Below are 17,037 nucleotides of genomic sequence, written 5' to 3' on the forward strand. Positions count from 1 at the left end.
CAGAATCTAGCACACCAACTAATTAGATGTTCTACTTCCAAATAACTGTGGCTCACTTTAATTTTTTGGGGGGTGGCCGGTCGTGGGGCTTGAACTCTGGGCCTGGGTACTGTCCCTCAGCTCTTCACCTGAAGGCAAGCACTCTACCACTTGAGCCACAGCACCACTTCCGATTTTCTGGTGGTTTATTGGTGATGAGAGTCTCACGGACTTTCCTGCCTGGGCTGGCTTTGCACCAACATCCTCGGATCTCAGCCTCCTGAGTTGCTAGGATTAACAGGTGTGAACCACTGGTGGCCAGCTTACACTTTCACTTTTTTCTTTTTCTTTTTTTTTTTTTGTCGGTCATGGGGCCTGAACTCTGGGTCTGGGCGCTGTCCCTCAGTTCTTCAGCTCAAGGCAAGCGCTCTACCACTTGAGCCACAGTGCAACTTCCGGCTTTTTCTGCTTATGTGGTACTAAGGAATCAAACCCAGAGCCTCATGCATGCAAGGCAAGCAGTCTACCACTGAGCCACCTTCCCAGCCCTTACACTTTCACTTTTAATAAAGATTCAAAATAACTTCTTAAATCAGACCCCTATAAATCAATGCATGATCAGAACAAGCAAGTGACGTGAGGAGTCCTGGAAAACCCCACAAGCAGCTTGCTGAAGTGCTAGAGAGAAGGCACAACATGGCCTCATTCTGTTTACTTTAGAAGTCAGAACAAAGCAGCAGGAGGCCGCAAGACAGACAAGTTCCAGTGTCAAGACACAAGCCTAGAGCCATTCCGAAGCCAGCTATGCCCTTGTTTTTCCTTTTATATGCAAAAATGAGAAATACTTCTGTCTCTTCCTCACTAGCTCCTCACCCACTCCTCCCCTTCCCACTTTTTTCGAACTCTGTCTTGAGAGCATTATTTACTAAGAGCAACAAATCACTTGGAGTAGATTCACAACTTCACAACACCAACCAAAGGTCACAAGGACAAATAATAAGCCAAAACCAAGTGTCTGTTCTAGTATCTTCCCCCATCCAGGAGGGAGCAACCCAGCTCTGCCCAGGCTAGCTAAGTCTAAGACTGAATGAAGGCCTAAATTTAGAAAGGGCGAGGCCCAAAGGGATCCTTTTTGACTAATGATGTCTAGAGCAGGCTCACTGCCAGAATTTCCAGTTGTCAAAAATTCATGTGTTTCTAGAAGCTAAGAAAGAAATGGGCTTTTTCATTAAGATTGCCCCAAAACATTAGCTTCAGGTACATCTGAAGAAGCTGTCTAATGACTGGTTAAAACAAGTATTGAGAAGTTGCAAGTAAGATCAATGTGCAAAACCTCCAAGTTAGACTCTAGTTAATAAACATTAAATTTCCAACATAATACTGAAATTCACAAAGCAGGGGGGTTGGGAGTATAGCTCAAACATTCACAAGATCTAGATTCAATCCCTAGCACCTTAGAAAAAGTTAAAAGTCGCTAGTCAGTTTTTAGTCACTTGCTAATTTAGTGCTAAGAAGTGTCCTAGTTAAGCCTCAAAAGAGAAAGTAAAGCAGTGGGTCTCAAGAGGACAATTCTGCCCCAGGAGACAAGTACCCATGTCTCTTGGTTGTCACAATCTCCAGGAGGAAGAGGAGCCAGAGACACCAACAGACATCATAGCTGTGAGGAAGGGCTCACTTCATTGAAAGGAAGACCAGTTTTTCACTAAGGACACTTAAGAGTTTGGATGCCTTCAGGGGAACTATGAAATCTGGTACGTTTACTTCTGTGTAAATGGTAAACCTGTTGCTTAATAGTATTCTGCCTTATACCTTGAATCCTTAAATGCAACCTCAATCCTTCCCTTTAAACTTGTCCCTGATGATTGTTTTCCATCAGGCCTATGAGGGACTCAATTTGCCTGATTTACAGTTTGAGAGCGCAAACTGTCTTGTTAACAACTTAGATAGCATACTGCATACTAATGAAGGGAAACGTGAAACACAGACATCCTTTAGTTTTCACTGGAAATACCTTTGACTGTGAAATCTGCATAGCAGCATCACTGCCCAGTCTCCCGTGCACATGGGCACCTCAGCACTAAGAGGGGTAAATGATAAGAATTATAGCATTTATTTTATAAGATTCCTTGCTGACCATAGTGGCTGATGCCTATAACCCTAGATACTCAGGAGGGTGAGATCTGAAGATCATAGTTTAAAACTAGCTCAGGCAGGAAAAGTCACTGAGACTCTATCTCGAATTAACCACCAAAAAAGGCAAGTGGAAGTGTGGTTCAGGTGATAGAGCATTAGCCTTGAGCAAAAAAAAAAAAACCTTAGAGACAGGGGCTGGCAACTGGCTCAATGGCAGAGTGCTTGCCTCGCATGCATGAGGCCCTGGGTTCGATTCCTCAGCACCACATAAGCAGGAAAAACAAAAGCCAGAAGTGGCACTGTGGCTCAAGGGATAGGGTGCTAGCCTTGAGCTGAAGGACAGCACCCAGGCCCAGAGTTCAGCCCTATGAGTGACCCCCCCACACACACCCCCCAAAAAAAACAGAGACAGCACCCAGGTCCCAAGTTCATGCCATAGTACACACACACACACACACACACACACACACACACACACACACACACACACACACACACCCTCTCTCTCTCTCAATTCTGGATGAAATTTCCTTTCAAGGTGCCATAACCATTTCACTAAACATTTCCCCAGGTCCCAAGTTCATGCCATAGTACACACACACACACACACACACACACACACACAACAGAGACAGCACCCAGGTCCCAAGTTCATGCCATAGTACACACACACACACACACACACACACACACACCCTCTCTCTCTCTCTCAATTCTGGATGAAATTTCCTTTCAAGGTGCCATAACCATTTCACTAAACATTTCCCCAGGTCCCAAGTTCATGCCATAGTACACACACACACACACACACACACACACACACACACACACACACACACACACACACACACACACACACACACACACACACACACACACACACACACACACACACACACACACCCTCTCTCTCTCAATTCTGGATGAAATTTCCTTTCAAGGTGCCATAACCATTTCACTAAACATTTCCCCAGGTCCCAAGTTCATGCCATAGTACACACACACACACACACACACACACACACACACACACACACACACACACACACACACACACACACACACACACACACACACACACACACCCTCTCTCTCTCTCAATTCTGGATGAAATTTCCTTTCAAGGTGCCATAACCATTTCACTAAACATTTCCCCAGCGAGTCCTGCAGTAAGTCTCATGTAATATAAATACAAAGGAGCACCCCAGGTCACTGGCATGATAAACATATAATTTCAATATTCACCAGAGAACATTGAATCTACATGTGAACTCACAAATGAAAAGCTGTAAAGGAAAGAATCTACATCAAGCTCTGTTTATTACATTTCTGACAAAGACACAGAGGAGACTTTTTGGGGGGCCAGTTCTGGGGCTTGAACTCAGGATCTGGTCACTGTCCCTGAGCTTTATTTGCTCAAGGTTAGCATACTACCACTTGAGCCACAGCACCACTTCTGGCTTTTTGTGTGTATGTGGTACTGAGGAATTGAACAGGGCTTCATGCGTGCTAGGCAAGCACTCTACCACTAAACCACATTGCCAGTCCCAGAAGAGACCTTTAAACAACCAGCTATAACTCTGTTAATCTGTTCTTTTTATTTAGTTTTTTTTTTTTTTTTTTTGGGGGGGGGGGTCCAGTCGTGGGGCCTAAACTCTGAGCCTGGGCGCTGTCCCTCAGCTCTTCAGCTCAAGGCTAGCGCTCTACCACTTGAGCCATAGCGCCACTTCTGGCTTTTTTCTTTTTTCTTATGTGGTGCTGAGGAATCGAACCCAGGGCCTCATGCATGCAAGGCAAGCACTCTACCACTGAGCCACCTTCCCAGCCCTTTATTTAGTTTTTGGGAGGCTCCACTCCTAGAGAATCTGCTCACCGGCTGGGAAGGTGGCTCAGTGGTAGAGTGCTTGCTTTGCATGCCTGAGGCCCTGGGTTCAATTCCACAGCACCACATAAGCAGAAAAAGAAAAAGCCGGAAGTGGTGCTGTGGCTCAAGTGCTAGAGTGCTAGCCTTGAGCTGAAGAGCTGAGGGACAGCGCCCAAGCCCAGAGTTCAGGCCCCACGACTGGACCCCAAAAAAAAAAAAAAAAAAGAGAGAATCTGCTCACTTTTCCTACAACATAAAATCCTTTCAATACCCTTGACGTCCAGCTAAAGTGCATCCTTACAGTTACTTCCAAAGCACCTTCTCTGACACTTTCTAGTTACAATGAGGTTACCTCCCAAAAGAGCAATTCAGATGCAAGCATCATCCAAGCCCCTGCAGCCAGGAAAGCCACAGCATGTAGGTCACTATCACCCGATGCTACCGTGTCCAAAACCACTGCGTTATGGTCAATGCCAAGCAAGCAAGGATGTTCAATAGCAGGCCTATAATATGTTAAATACACAGTAACAATACATTCCTTAAAAGAAATATGGCCAAACTGCTTAAAGACGGTCAGAGACAGAGGGAGGAAAGAGTTGATAGGACCACTGTCCTTGGTACATGAGAGAAAAAAAGACACAAGGAAATCAGGCCTGAGGAGTTACACTCACTGCCAAGACAGTAACATTAGCCTAAAATAATGCCTGGAAACAACTCAAATTGCTGAAGACTTTGCACACCGTAGGAGTGTCTGAATGTGGCCCCCATACCACACTTGGCCCAATGACAGTAGACAATGCAGATTTTCTTTCCACACAAATATTACTGTTGGGTGTCTCTTTTAAGGAAATACTTCCTAAAAGGGAATTCATTATTAATTATTCACCTAGAAAACCCATTATACCGTACACAAGTTAAAAAATACATATCCCTACAGTCTAACCAGCCATAAACCTTATTTCTTTCCTAGCCTTTTGAAAGTTTACAAAGATACCCTTCCCTAGGAAATAGTTTTGTTTTGTTTTTTTCCTGTCAGTCATGGGGCTTGAACTCAGGGCTTGGATGCTGTCTCTGAGATTTTGCACTCTACCACTTCAAGCCACAGTGCCACTTCTGGTATTCTGGTAGTTAATTGGAGATGAGTCTCACAGACTTTCCTGTCCAGGCTGGCTTTGAACAGTGACTCTCAGATCTCAGCCTCCTGAGTAGCTAAGATTACAGGCATAAGCCACTGGTGCCTGGCTAGGAGATAGTCTTAAAAATAAATTAAAGCACATATTATTTTTGTAAAACAGTTTAAACCTATAAAAATATAAGGAAAATATTTTAAACTAACCAAAGTGAACACCTATTCATAATCTGCCAGTGATTTTTTTTTTTTTTTGTCGGTCGTGGGGCTTGAACTCTGGGCCTGGGTGCTGTCCCTCAGCTCTTCAGCTCAAGGCGAGCACTCTACCACTTGAGCTACAGCACCACTTCCGGTTTTCTGGTGGTTTATTGGAGATAGGAGTCTCACGGTCTTTCCTGCCCGGGCTGGCTTTGAACCGCGATCCTCAGATCTCAGCCTCCTGAGTAGCTAGGATTACAGGCGTGAGCCACCAGCACCCGGCTTGCCAGTGATTTTTAAGAGTTGTACCGTGTAACATTCTTGACCAAGAAGGGGCTCAGTTCAACAACATGGTTAATTGGCTTCTCCTCACAGAAAAAGAAAGCTGTAGTCAGTAACCATGCACTATCTACCTCAAAGCATGACCACACCAAACATTGTCTTCAGCCACAACTCAGTTTCCTAGAAATCAGCCTTGCCACTAAGTAACAAATCAACCATGTTCAAGCAGAACAAACTTATGGATTGTGGCTTTCAGTTCTACTTCCAGCTCAGAAGTAACTGTAGGTCCAACTTTCAGCAATCTGGGTCCCATGACTCAGTTTCCCCAAAGACACTTATAATAGGGTATTTGACAAAGCATCAGCTATAGCACTAGTGAACCCTAAGGTCTGGTGATACAACTCTTCAAAATTCAGGGTGATAAGTATAATAAACTCATTCACAGACCTTTGTATAATTTCTCCAATTTTCTTAGTCTGTAATATCCTCATTCCCCCTCCAAAAAGTTGGCTACCCTGTTTACTAACTACTATCTCAGAGGGATTTATAATGATGCACCTTCAGCTCCAAGAGGCAGAAGGCTAACACTGTTAGTGTTAACATGCTCAGTATATTCTGCAGTGCAGACAAGCCTAAAGTCCTGAACACTTATAAAATTCTTTTTTTGGTCTGAACGATCACAAGCTGCCCATGCTAAACAGAGTTTGATTTATAACCTAGCTTGAAACAGAAAAACAATGATGAATTAGTTCCACAAGTTTGACAACCAAGTTAAATATAAACAACCTGAAAAATCAAGTATTTTTAAAAGAAAGTAAAGTACAAGAACTCTGTGACTAAGAACTTCACTGAGTGAGTTATGCTTAATGATAACTTCAGAGATCAGCTTGAGGCCTGAACTTTTTTTTTTTTTTGCCAGTCCTGGGGCTTGACCTCAGGACCTGGGCACTGTCCCCAAGCATCTTTTTTGTTTTGGTTGATTGTGGAGCCTAGGCACTGTCCCTCAGCTTTTCAGCTCAAGACTAGTGCTCTACTACTTGAGCCACAGCACCACTTCCAGTTTTTTGTGTTTATGTGGTGCTGAGGAATTGAACCCAGGGTTTCATGCGTACTAGGCAAGCATTCTACCACTGAGCCACATTCCCAGCCCCAGGTCTACACATTAAAACACATGGCAGAGGTGAAGGGAAAGCTTTATATTCTTGCCCACAATTTTTACTGCATGTACTTTCTAATTAAACTAAAAGTAAAAAAGAAATTCAAACTGCATAAAATCTCTTCTGTTCCTCTAACATTACAGTCACAAGTACAAAACATTTTCATGCACGCAAATGCAGAATTGAGGACTATCACCAATTAAAGCAGAGCTGAAATGATGAAGCCAAATTATGTTTACCTTAACAAGGGCGATCCAGGTACCAGTCCCGCCCAGCTGAGAGGTAACGTGGCTCAGAGACTCCTGGGGAGGGGAAAAAAAGAGGCCATCACTTACTAAAGTAGATCTTCTTCTCTGAAAATGAATATGGATCAAATTGAGGTGAAATCTAAAATTTACAAGTAGGGAATTTTGTGAAAGCATGATGTCACGGCTAGAAGCAGTAAGCCAGTCCAAGAAAAAAGCCACCTCAGGCCCAGGACACTACACAGGACTGGAGACCCTCCCTCTTTTGGTCTCCATTGCAATCTGGTGAAAGTGATGTGGATACTTATCCATCAAACTTTCTGACATATACTGTCCAGGCATAAAAGCCTGATTTTCAACCTTGTGAGGTTTTCCTACCACACAGGCTAAACATCTAATTCAGAAATGCCCTTGCCAAACACTTCACAGTATAAATACTGTTACATGGGAAAATTACCAAAAAGCACTATGTGCATTGTAAAATAAGAGAAAAGGCACACTATTTCTAGTAAGTCCATTTCTTAATCATTTTTATTGCTAACAAAATTCTCATACTTTTACCTAATTGGGGGGACCCTCCCTTTTAAGTAAGTAATAAACAGAATTCCTCACCTTGGAATACTTTTTGCATTTTCAATATAAAAGGTTTTGTTCATCATTTCCATAGCTCATTGCTACTGCAGTTTAACAGACAACGAAGAGTTGCTGCTCACTGTCTAAATAAGTTCAGGAATAAAATCATGGGCTCTCATTTTTTGTCCATTATTTTAACAGCTCAAGTTGTTCTTGTAAATAACATATACAGCACAAGAAGAGCACCACTAATCCAAAAACGCAAAAAGCTCTCCAAAGTTTTGGATTTCAGAGTATTTTGGATTTGGTTTGTTCAATGTTAAGTCTGTGGAAGGGAGAGGAGGGTACGGGCAAGGACATGTTGTGGAGAATTTGTTCAAAGGGCACTGTGTACATATATAGAAATACAGCAAATCTCAACCTCATACTAAACAAATGTATGTTAACAAAAATAAAAAACTAATGGAGAAAACAAAAATCAAAGTCTATAGAAATATTCCAATCTCCACAAAACTCCATAATCTGAAACACTTCTTGTCCCAAGCATGTTAGATAGAGGATACTCAACCTTACTCACAAATTTCCACTGAAATTCAGCTGGATTCAATGCTTGTCAAAAACTTCACACAGGGCTAGGAATGTGGCTTAGTGGTAGGGTACTTGCCTAGCACATGAAGCCCGGGGTTTGATTCCTCAGTGCCACATAAACAGAAAAAGCGCTGTGGCTCAAATGGTAGAGCCCTTGCCTGGAGTACAGAGAGGCCCAGGAACAGAGCCCAGGCCCTGAGTTCAAGCCCCAGGATTGGGGGAAAAAATTTCACACAAAAAGCCAGCATAGGCAGTCAAGTCCATCAGACTCACCTCCAATTAACCACCAGAAAATTGGAAGTGGTGTTGTGGCTCAAAATGGTAGAGTGCTAGCCATGAGCAAAAGAGCTCATGGACAGCACCCAGGCCCTGAGTTCAAGCCTCACAACTGATTAAAAAATAAAATAAAATAAAAAGAAGGGAACACAGGGCTGGAAAGGTAGCTCAGTGGTAGAGTGCTTGCCTTGCATGCATGAGACCCTAGGTTCGATTCCTCAGCACCACATAAGCAGAAAAAGTGGTGTTGTGGCTCAAGTAGTAGAGCGCTAGCCTTGAGCTGAGGGACAGTGCCCAGGCCCAGAGTTCAGGCCCCATGACCGACCCCCCCCCCCAAAAAAAAAAAAAAAAAAAACTGAAAAAGGTTACCAAGCAGTCCAAATAAATTCTTAAGACCTAGAACACAGTCCATTTATGCCTCTGTCCACCAGACCTCCTCTAATCTGATCCAGGCCCCTTCATGCTGGAATATACGTAAGACTGGATGTGCAGCTTTTCAGCCCCAAGTAGAAGCAGCACAACAGAACAGAAAACAGAGCTGCTACAAACATAACAACACTAGTAAGAAACAACTGCCACTAACAATAGGGGAGAAAGAGGGTTGGAGACTATTCTGCAACCATCCCAGACCTCAACGGTTTAGACAAGTGATAGCACAGACTCAAATACACATTCACAACTGCATAAACAAATCCATTTTGAAATTCCCCCAAACATGTTTAAAAGATAATCCAAAACCTACAAGTTCACTAGCAATAAATCTATATAGCATTTACTCCTGGCAATAATGACAAAGGAAAGACTGCAGAGTTAGCCCAATTCCCTTGTTCACCACTCAGAAGGCATTCAAGAACAATACAGGCCCAGCGCCCAGTGGCTCATGCCTGTAATCCTAGCTACTCAGGAGGCTGATATCTGAGGGTCACAGTTCAAAGCCAGCCCAGGCAGGAAAGTCTATAAAAGACTTTCCTGTGGTTTATCTCCAATAAACCACTCAGAAAACTGGAAGTGGCACTGTGGCTCTAGTGATAGAGCACTCACCTTGAGCTGAAGAGCTGAGGGATAGCGCCCAGGCCCAGAGTTCAAGCCCCTCGATGGACCAAAAAAATAAGTAAATAAATAAGAGGATGGGTTAAATGGTGGCATAAACGGCACCATTCTAGACACTGGGAAGAAATATGTACAAATAAGTCATAGTTCTCCTGGAATCTACCTATAATCTTAAACCCAATAAAAGGTTTTTGTTTTTTTTTTTTTTTTTGGGTCCGGTCATGGGGCCTGAACTCTGGGCCTGGGCGCTGTCCCTCAGCTCTTCAGCTCAAGGCTAGCGCTCTACCACTTGAGCCACAGCGCCACTTCCGGCTTTTTTCTTTTTGCTTATGTGGTGCTGAGGAATCGAACCCAGGGCCTCAGGCATGCAAGGCAAGCGCTCTATCACTGAGCCATCTTCCCAGCCCCCAATAAAAGGTTTTTAAAGAGATAATTCACCATATTTTATTTTAGCTTATGATCAGATAGTAATTTCCCTTTTAGTTGAGAATTTAAGCATTAAACATAAGAATAAAGTAATCTCGTTTTGTTTTGCTTGGGTCTTCAAAAATAGCCTCAGAAATGGAAAAACTCCTAAAAATAAAACCACTCCTTTGTTATGAACTTTTGGTTTAGGATACGGCAAACTACCAGCCATAGACACTTCTGACTGAGGGTCTGAATTGGGGATTCCCCAAATTCAAGTCTCTCCCATTCAGCTGAACAAACCTGTACAAGTTAAATCTATAGCATTCAGCCTTTTAATATGAAAAATGAGGTTAAAACCACCAAATATCATATAATTCATTAAACAGTGATCACATAATTCCTGGGTGAATTAACTGATAAGGTAGGCAAAGTGCTTATAAACGGTGACATGTACCACTAAAGTTATCTGTCAAACACTATTAACTAATACAAAATGTTACTTATAAATCACATTCAAAATATACTAAGGTAAAAATGTAGCAATTTTTGAAGACCCAAGCAAAACAAAACGAGATTACTTTATTCTTATGTTTAATGCTTAAATTCTCAACTAAAAGGGAAATTATCTAGTGATCATAAGCTAAACATCACAGATTGTAAAGGTCTACCATACTGCAAGCCAAAAGGTCCTAACTATTGTCCTAACCGTACTGTCATCTAGGTGAAGGGTCAGGAGGCTCAGTGAGCAAGTTGGTTAAATTGTGAAATAGGCAATGTAATCAGACTTTTTCTCATTGGTACAAATTATCCTCTTAGGTCAGAGGACTACCTCGCATTTTTCACAAAATCACAATGGCATCAGCAGACAACGGTCCTATTTCAATCAGGGTGGAATCTGCAAAAGTAGAAAATTCATGCCTTGGTGAATTTTAATGTATAGAACACATGAACTTCCAAAAAGCAAAGATGTGAATCAGGAAAGATCTAGTGAGATCAGAAAGCTTGATCCTGAAGGAAGCTACGTAGTAATAATTCAAGTAGCATTATTGGTTCACTCCATCTGCAAAATGAACCACTGCCAACACCCCTTCATGATTAATGGGACATACATATCATTATAGACAACACAATCGCTTCAATCGTTCAAGTCAGAATGAAATAGCATACACCACACCTCACTGAAAGCACAAATCCAAAGGCAGATTTGATTTAGCTGATTCACCTGCTAAGACTATCCATAAGGATAACTATCTGGGTGGAGAGCCGGAGAAGCTGCATGTTCAGGAGATCGTAGACTGGAAGGAAATAAAAGAGAAAATCTTTCAGAAAGCAGATCAAGGGTGGGCACTGTGGCTCACAACTGTAATCCTAGCTCCTCAAGAGGCTGAGATGTGAGGATCTGTTCAAAGCCAGCCCGGGCAGGAAAGTCCCTGAGACATCTTCAAATAACTAGCAATGAACAAGAGCTGTGGCTCAAATGGTAGAGCACTAGAGTCTTGAGCACAAAAGCTCAGGGACAGCACTCATGCCCTGAATTCCAACAGAGCAGAGAATGAAATTTTAAAAAGAATACTAATTTCCTTAACAACCTTGATCACGGTTACAAACCATTTTCAACAGACTTCAGTTACAGCATATAGCAGTAACTTAGGAGATGGCTGACACTCCTTCATAACCAAAATCCACCCTGGGTTTATAAAAAAAAATTACTCTGAAGTGGGCAGGCAACTAGAAGGGAAAAGAGACCAGTGACAAAGTGACAGTCATTATCAATAACCCTACAGCAACAGCACCCAAGCATGGAGCTGGGAAGGTGGCTCAGTGGTAGACTGCTTGCCTTGCATGCATGAGGCTGTGGGTTCGATTCCTCAGCACCACATAAGCAGAAAAAGCCACAAGTGGTACTATGGCTCAAATGGTAGAGCACTCGCCTAGAGCTGAAGAGCTGAGGGACAGCACCCAGGCCCAGAGTTCAGGCCCCACGACCGACAAAAAAAAAAAAAGCATCCAAGCAGGATCAGGGAGGCAGAGGCTCACAGGGAAAGACTTGCGGATGCCACAGCAGCCTTACAGCACAGGACCATGACCAGTTAGTTACTTGATGCCAAGGGCCTCAGTGTCTTTGGCTATTATGCTTACTCTTCCAACACAAAGGGGTCTTTCTACTTTAATCCTGGATATGAGGAGGAACTCAATGAAATGCAGCTTTTATAGTCTTAAATTCAACTTGACCTTTTAGATTGCTTTTCTGCATTAAATAATTCAGCCTAATTCACACACAGACTAAATGATACCCTTAGGAGAGAAACCCAAAGTTATAACTCCCCTAAACACTTAAAATAATTATTTACTGAGATGAGTTCCAGGAAATGGAAACGTGTTTTTTTGTTGATGGTGGTAGTGGTACTTGTTGTGTTTTGGGACTTTTTCTTTAGGAGGGGCAAAGGGGGGGGGGACACAGAAAGGAAAGGAGGGTGAGCAAATGCAATCATGCTATTCAGTACACACTATGTAAAAACCATGTGGAGACAAGAGGAGGAAACTGGGGGAAAGCAAAGGAAGGGGTGACATTGTTCCAAAGAGAAATGCACTCATTACCTGACTTATGAAAGGTAACCCCCTTTGTAAATCACCTTAATAACAAAATTATAATTTTAATAAATAACTCAGCCTAAGCTGGCACTTGGGGAGTGTTCAATAAACAGTAGTGACCATTACTACCCAGCAAATCCATTCATCTTGTCCCCATCTCATAAATATAAACTTACAGCTACATACCACTTAGAAAAATGTTAATGGCAAGAGAGAACATGCTGACTGCCATCAACCCACTCACAGTCCTCAGAGTCTCACACAGGGGGACAGACTTAAGGCACTTGAGTTGATTTTGTAGTCTTCATAGCCTGAGAGACATGACAAAAACTCTATCCCAAGAATTAAATGGCCAATTTTGCTTCTACCCCATTATAAACCCACAGAGTGATCACACCTCTTTCCCACGTAGGTCCCAGGTCAATAGAAGTTGGTGGGCTACAATTTAATATTTAGAAGACTAATTTTTAATCAAAAGTAAATATTTTCTTGGACATATTTTTCCACCTTTGTTATCTATTAATACATTGTAAGGCAGCCCTTAAGTATAGGTATAGATCTTTTTTTTTTTTTTTTTTTTTTGTCGGTCGTGGGGCTTGAGCTCTGGGCCTGGGCGCTGTCCCTCAGCTCTTCAGCTCAAGGCGAGCGCTCTACCACTTGAGCCACAGCGCCACTTCCGGTTTTCTGGTGGTTTATTGGAGATAGGAGTCTCACGGTCTCTCCTGCCGGGGCTGGCTTTGAACCGCGATCCTCAGATCTCAGCCTTCTGAGTAGCTAGGATGACAGGCGTGAGCCACCAGCGCCCGGCTTCAAGTATAGATCCTTAACAAATAAATATATGTAATCCTGGGGCACAATTTAGCAGTGAGAATGTTGGCTCTATCTCCACCTCAGGGCTGATATGCACTACTTTCACATGAACCCATTCATTAGTCAAAACGTAAACATCCAAAAACACACACCCGTCATCCTAGCCACTCAGAAGGCTGAGATCTGAGGATCATAGTTCAAGGCCAGCCCAGGTAGGAAAGTCAAAAGTCCTTGAGACTCTATCTCCAGTTAGCCACCAAAAAGACGAAGTAGAGCTGTGCCTCAAGTGGTAGAGTGCTGGCCTTGAGCACAAAAGTTAAGGGACAGCACCTAGGCCCTGAGTTCAAACCGCAGAACTGACACCAAATATTTAAAAAATCTCAGGGCTAGCACTAGCGGCTTACATCAACTACAAAAGAGGCTGAGATCTGAGGATCATGGTTGGAAGCCAGCCCAGGCAAATATGTCTGTTGGGGACTTTTCTGCCCAGGCTGGCTATGAAACATGATCCTCAGATCTTAGCCTCCTATGCAGCTCGAATTACAGGTGTGAGCCACTGGCGCCAGCTAATTAAGACTCTTTTTTTTTTTTTTTTGTCGGTCGTGGGGCTTGAACTCTGGGCCTGGGCGCTGTCCCTCAGCTCTTCAGCTCAAGGCGAGCGCTCTACCACTTGAGCTACAGCGCCACTTCCGGTTTTCTGGTGGTTTATTGGAGATAGGAGTCTCAGTCTCTCCTGCCCGGGCTGGCTTTGAACCGCGATCCTCAGATCTCAGCCTCCTGAGTAGCTAGGATTACAGGCGTGAGCCACCAGCGCCCGGCCTAATTAAGACTCTTATCTCCAATTAACCACCAGAAAACCAGAAGTAGAGCTGTGGCTCAAAGTGGTAGAGTTCAAGGACAGCACCTAGGTCTTGAGTTCAAGCCCCATGACAGACAAAAAAAAAAGCAAAGAAAAGAAAGAAAGGCTAGGAAGGTGGCTCAGTGGCAGAGTGCTTGCCTTGCATACAAGAAGCCCTGGGTTCGATTCCTCAGCACCATATAAGCAGAAAAAGTGGTGCTGTGGCTCAAGTGGTAGAGTGCTTGCCTTCAGCTGAAGAGCTGAGGAACAGCGCCCAGGCCCAGAGTTCAGGTCCCATGACTAGAAAGAAAGAAAGAAACAAACAAACAAACAGGCTTATACAAGAAAAAATGCAATCACAAAGACCTCCACTAGAAGTTTAAAACCACCTGTAATAGGTATAATATGAAATAAACCTGTCAGGCTGCTGAGAATGTGGCTTAGTGGTAGAATGCTTGCCTGGCATACATGAAGCCCTGCTTTGATTCTTGTTGTTGTTGTTTTTTTGGGTCCGGTCGTGGGGCCTGAACTCTGGGCCTGGGCTCTGTCCCTCAGCTCTTCAGCTCAAGGCTAGCACTCTACCACTTGAGCCACAGCGCCACTTCCGGCTTTTTTCTTTTTGCTGATGTGGTGCTGAGGAATCGAACCCAGGGCCTCAGGCATGCAAGGCAAGTGCTCTACCACTGAGCCACCTTCCCAGCCCCCCTGGTTTGATTCTTCAGTACCACATAAACAGAAAAAGCCAGAAGTAGTGCTGTGGCTCAAGTGGTAGAATGCTTGCCTTGAGCAAAAGCAGCTCAGGGATAGTGCCCAGGCCCTATGTTCAAGCCCCAGGACCAGCAAAATACATAAACAAACCTGTCATGAACCTCAATAAGCATTTCTTCAAGTGTGCCCATCCTGACACTTGAACTCAGGACCTGGGCACTGTCTCTGAGATTTTTTTTTTTTTTTGGGGGGGGTCCAGTCATGGGGCCTGAACTCTGGGCCTGGGCGCTGTCCCTCAGCTCTTCAGCTCAAGGCTAGCACTCTACCACTTGAGCCACAGCGCCACCTCCAGCTTTTTTCTTTTTGCTTATGTGGTGCTTGAGGAATCGAACCCAGGGCCTCAGGCATGCAAGGCAAGCGCTCTACCACTGAGCCACCTTCCCAGCCCTTCTCTGAGATTTTATTTTTGCTCAAAGTTAGCACTCTATCACTTGAGCAACAGTGCCACTTCTGGTTTTTAAGGTGATTAATTGGAGCTAATGGTCTCAAGGAACTTCCTGCCCATACTAAATCCCAGCATCCTGAGAAGCTAGGATTACAGGTGTGAGCCACCACCACCCAGTTTTGGGAAATATGTGTAACATGATTTTGTTGTTATTAAGGTATTCTACTGCAGGGTTACCATTACATAAGTCAGGTAACGAGTACATTTCTTTTTTGTGTCTGTTTCCTTCGCTTTCCCCCAGTTTCCACCTCCCATTCCTGCCCAAAGAAAGAAACTTCTTTTTTTGGGGGGGTCAGTTCTGGGACTTCACCTCAAGGCTTGGGCATTGTCCCTGAGCTCTTTCACTCAAGGCTAGTGCTATATCACTTTGAGCCATAGTTGAACCACTTCAGGTTTTCTGGTGGTTAATTGGAAATAAGAGTCTTATGGACCATCCAGCCAGAACTGGCTCTGAACCACCATCCTCAGATCTCAGCATCCTGAGTAGCCAGGATTGCAGGCATGAGCCACCAACACTCAGCTAGGGAAATATTTTTGAAGTTTCTAAAATTCCAGTGTAAGGGGCCGGTGGGGGGGTGGGGAGGAGGAGAGAAAGGAAAAACAGCTCTAAAAGCTCCAATTTGAGGGAGAGGAATTTACATTTCTGCCAACTGAGCAATTTTGTCTGTAAGTATGACATCACATAAGATGAGCCAGTTGGGATCATCATAAAAACAAAGTCTTTGGCAGCTTCCTGGTCCAGCCCTGTAGCCCTGGCTACATGGGAAGCAGGGAGAGGCTAGTGGTTCAAAGCCACTGGAAGCAGGTAAGTCCATGAGACTCTATCTCAACCAATGGCTGGGGTGGGTGCCTGATATCCAAGCCACTCATGCAAGCACAAATAGGAGCGTAACAGGCTAGTCTCAGCATAAAATGAGCCCACAATGCAAATCTAACCAATGCAAAAGGGGATGGTGAAGTGGCTTAAGTGATAGAGCACCTGTTTAGCAAGCACAAAGCCCCGAGTTCAAAACCTAGTACCACCAAAAAAATTAAAATAATGCCTCTGGAATCATGAAATCCCTAAGTTCCATCCTTATGCTGGTGAAGGGATTCAACCAAAGATGCCTACAAACTGATTCACATGTGAATTATATATTTCTGTGGGCAACTCCAGACGAAGTATGATTTGAATGATTACACCTGTAATAATACTGATGGTGTGGGCTTCAGAACTATGGGGCAAGTTTACTTCTGAACCTAATGTAATTTATATATAAATGGGCTGTCTAGTTTAATCTGAGTGCTTAAAAAAGGTTTCCCAGGCTGGGAATGTGACCTAGTGCTAGAGTGCTCGCCCAGCATGCATGACGCCCTCAGTTCAATTCCTCAGTGCCACATAAATAGAAAAAGCCACAAGCGGCACTGTAGCTCAAGTGGTAGAGAGCTAGCCTTGAGTAAAAGAAGCTCAGGGAAAAAAAAAAAAAAGAAGCTCAGGGACAGCATCCCCAGGCCCTGAGTTCAAGCCCCAGTACAGGCAAAAAAAAAAAAGTTTTCCTTTAAGTCTAGGGGAAAAACAATAAGCACTGTTTCTGGTTAAAATGTATTTTATGCCCTCTCTAGATACTGTGGGGTTTCCCCTAAGTTGTTTTTGTCGGTCATGGGGCTTGAACTCTAGGCCTGGTACTGTCCCTCAGCTCTTTAGCTCAAGGCGAGTGCTCTA

General features: G+C 43.6%; 1 protein-coding gene across 4 annotated transcripts in view; it reads right to left on the reverse strand.

Annotated features, from left to right (window-relative positions):
* Nucleotides 1–17,037, reverse strand: part of Stau1 (staufen double-stranded RNA binding protein 1) — a 49,831-nt gene that overhangs the window by 28,139 nt on the left and 4,655 nt on the right. For 2 of the 4 annotated variants that reach the window (XM_042702186.1, XM_042702185.1), the window contains exon 2: nucleotides 6,982–7,044. The exons of the other annotated variants lie outside the window; for them this stretch is intronic. The gene's annotated coding sequence lies outside the window, so the exon portion shown is untranslated. The remainder of the gene's footprint in view (nucleotides 1–6,981; nucleotides 7,045–17,037) is intronic. 4 annotated transcript variants of the gene reach the window in all.

The sequence above is a fragment of the Dipodomys spectabilis genome, unplaced genomic scaffold (genome assembly GCF_019054845.1).
Source record: "Dipodomys spectabilis isolate Male_0828 unplaced genomic scaffold, ASM1905484v1 ptg000317l, whole genome shotgun sequence".
Classification (NCBI taxonomy): Eukaryota; Metazoa; Chordata; class Mammalia; order Rodentia; family Heteromyidae; genus Dipodomys; species Dipodomys spectabilis.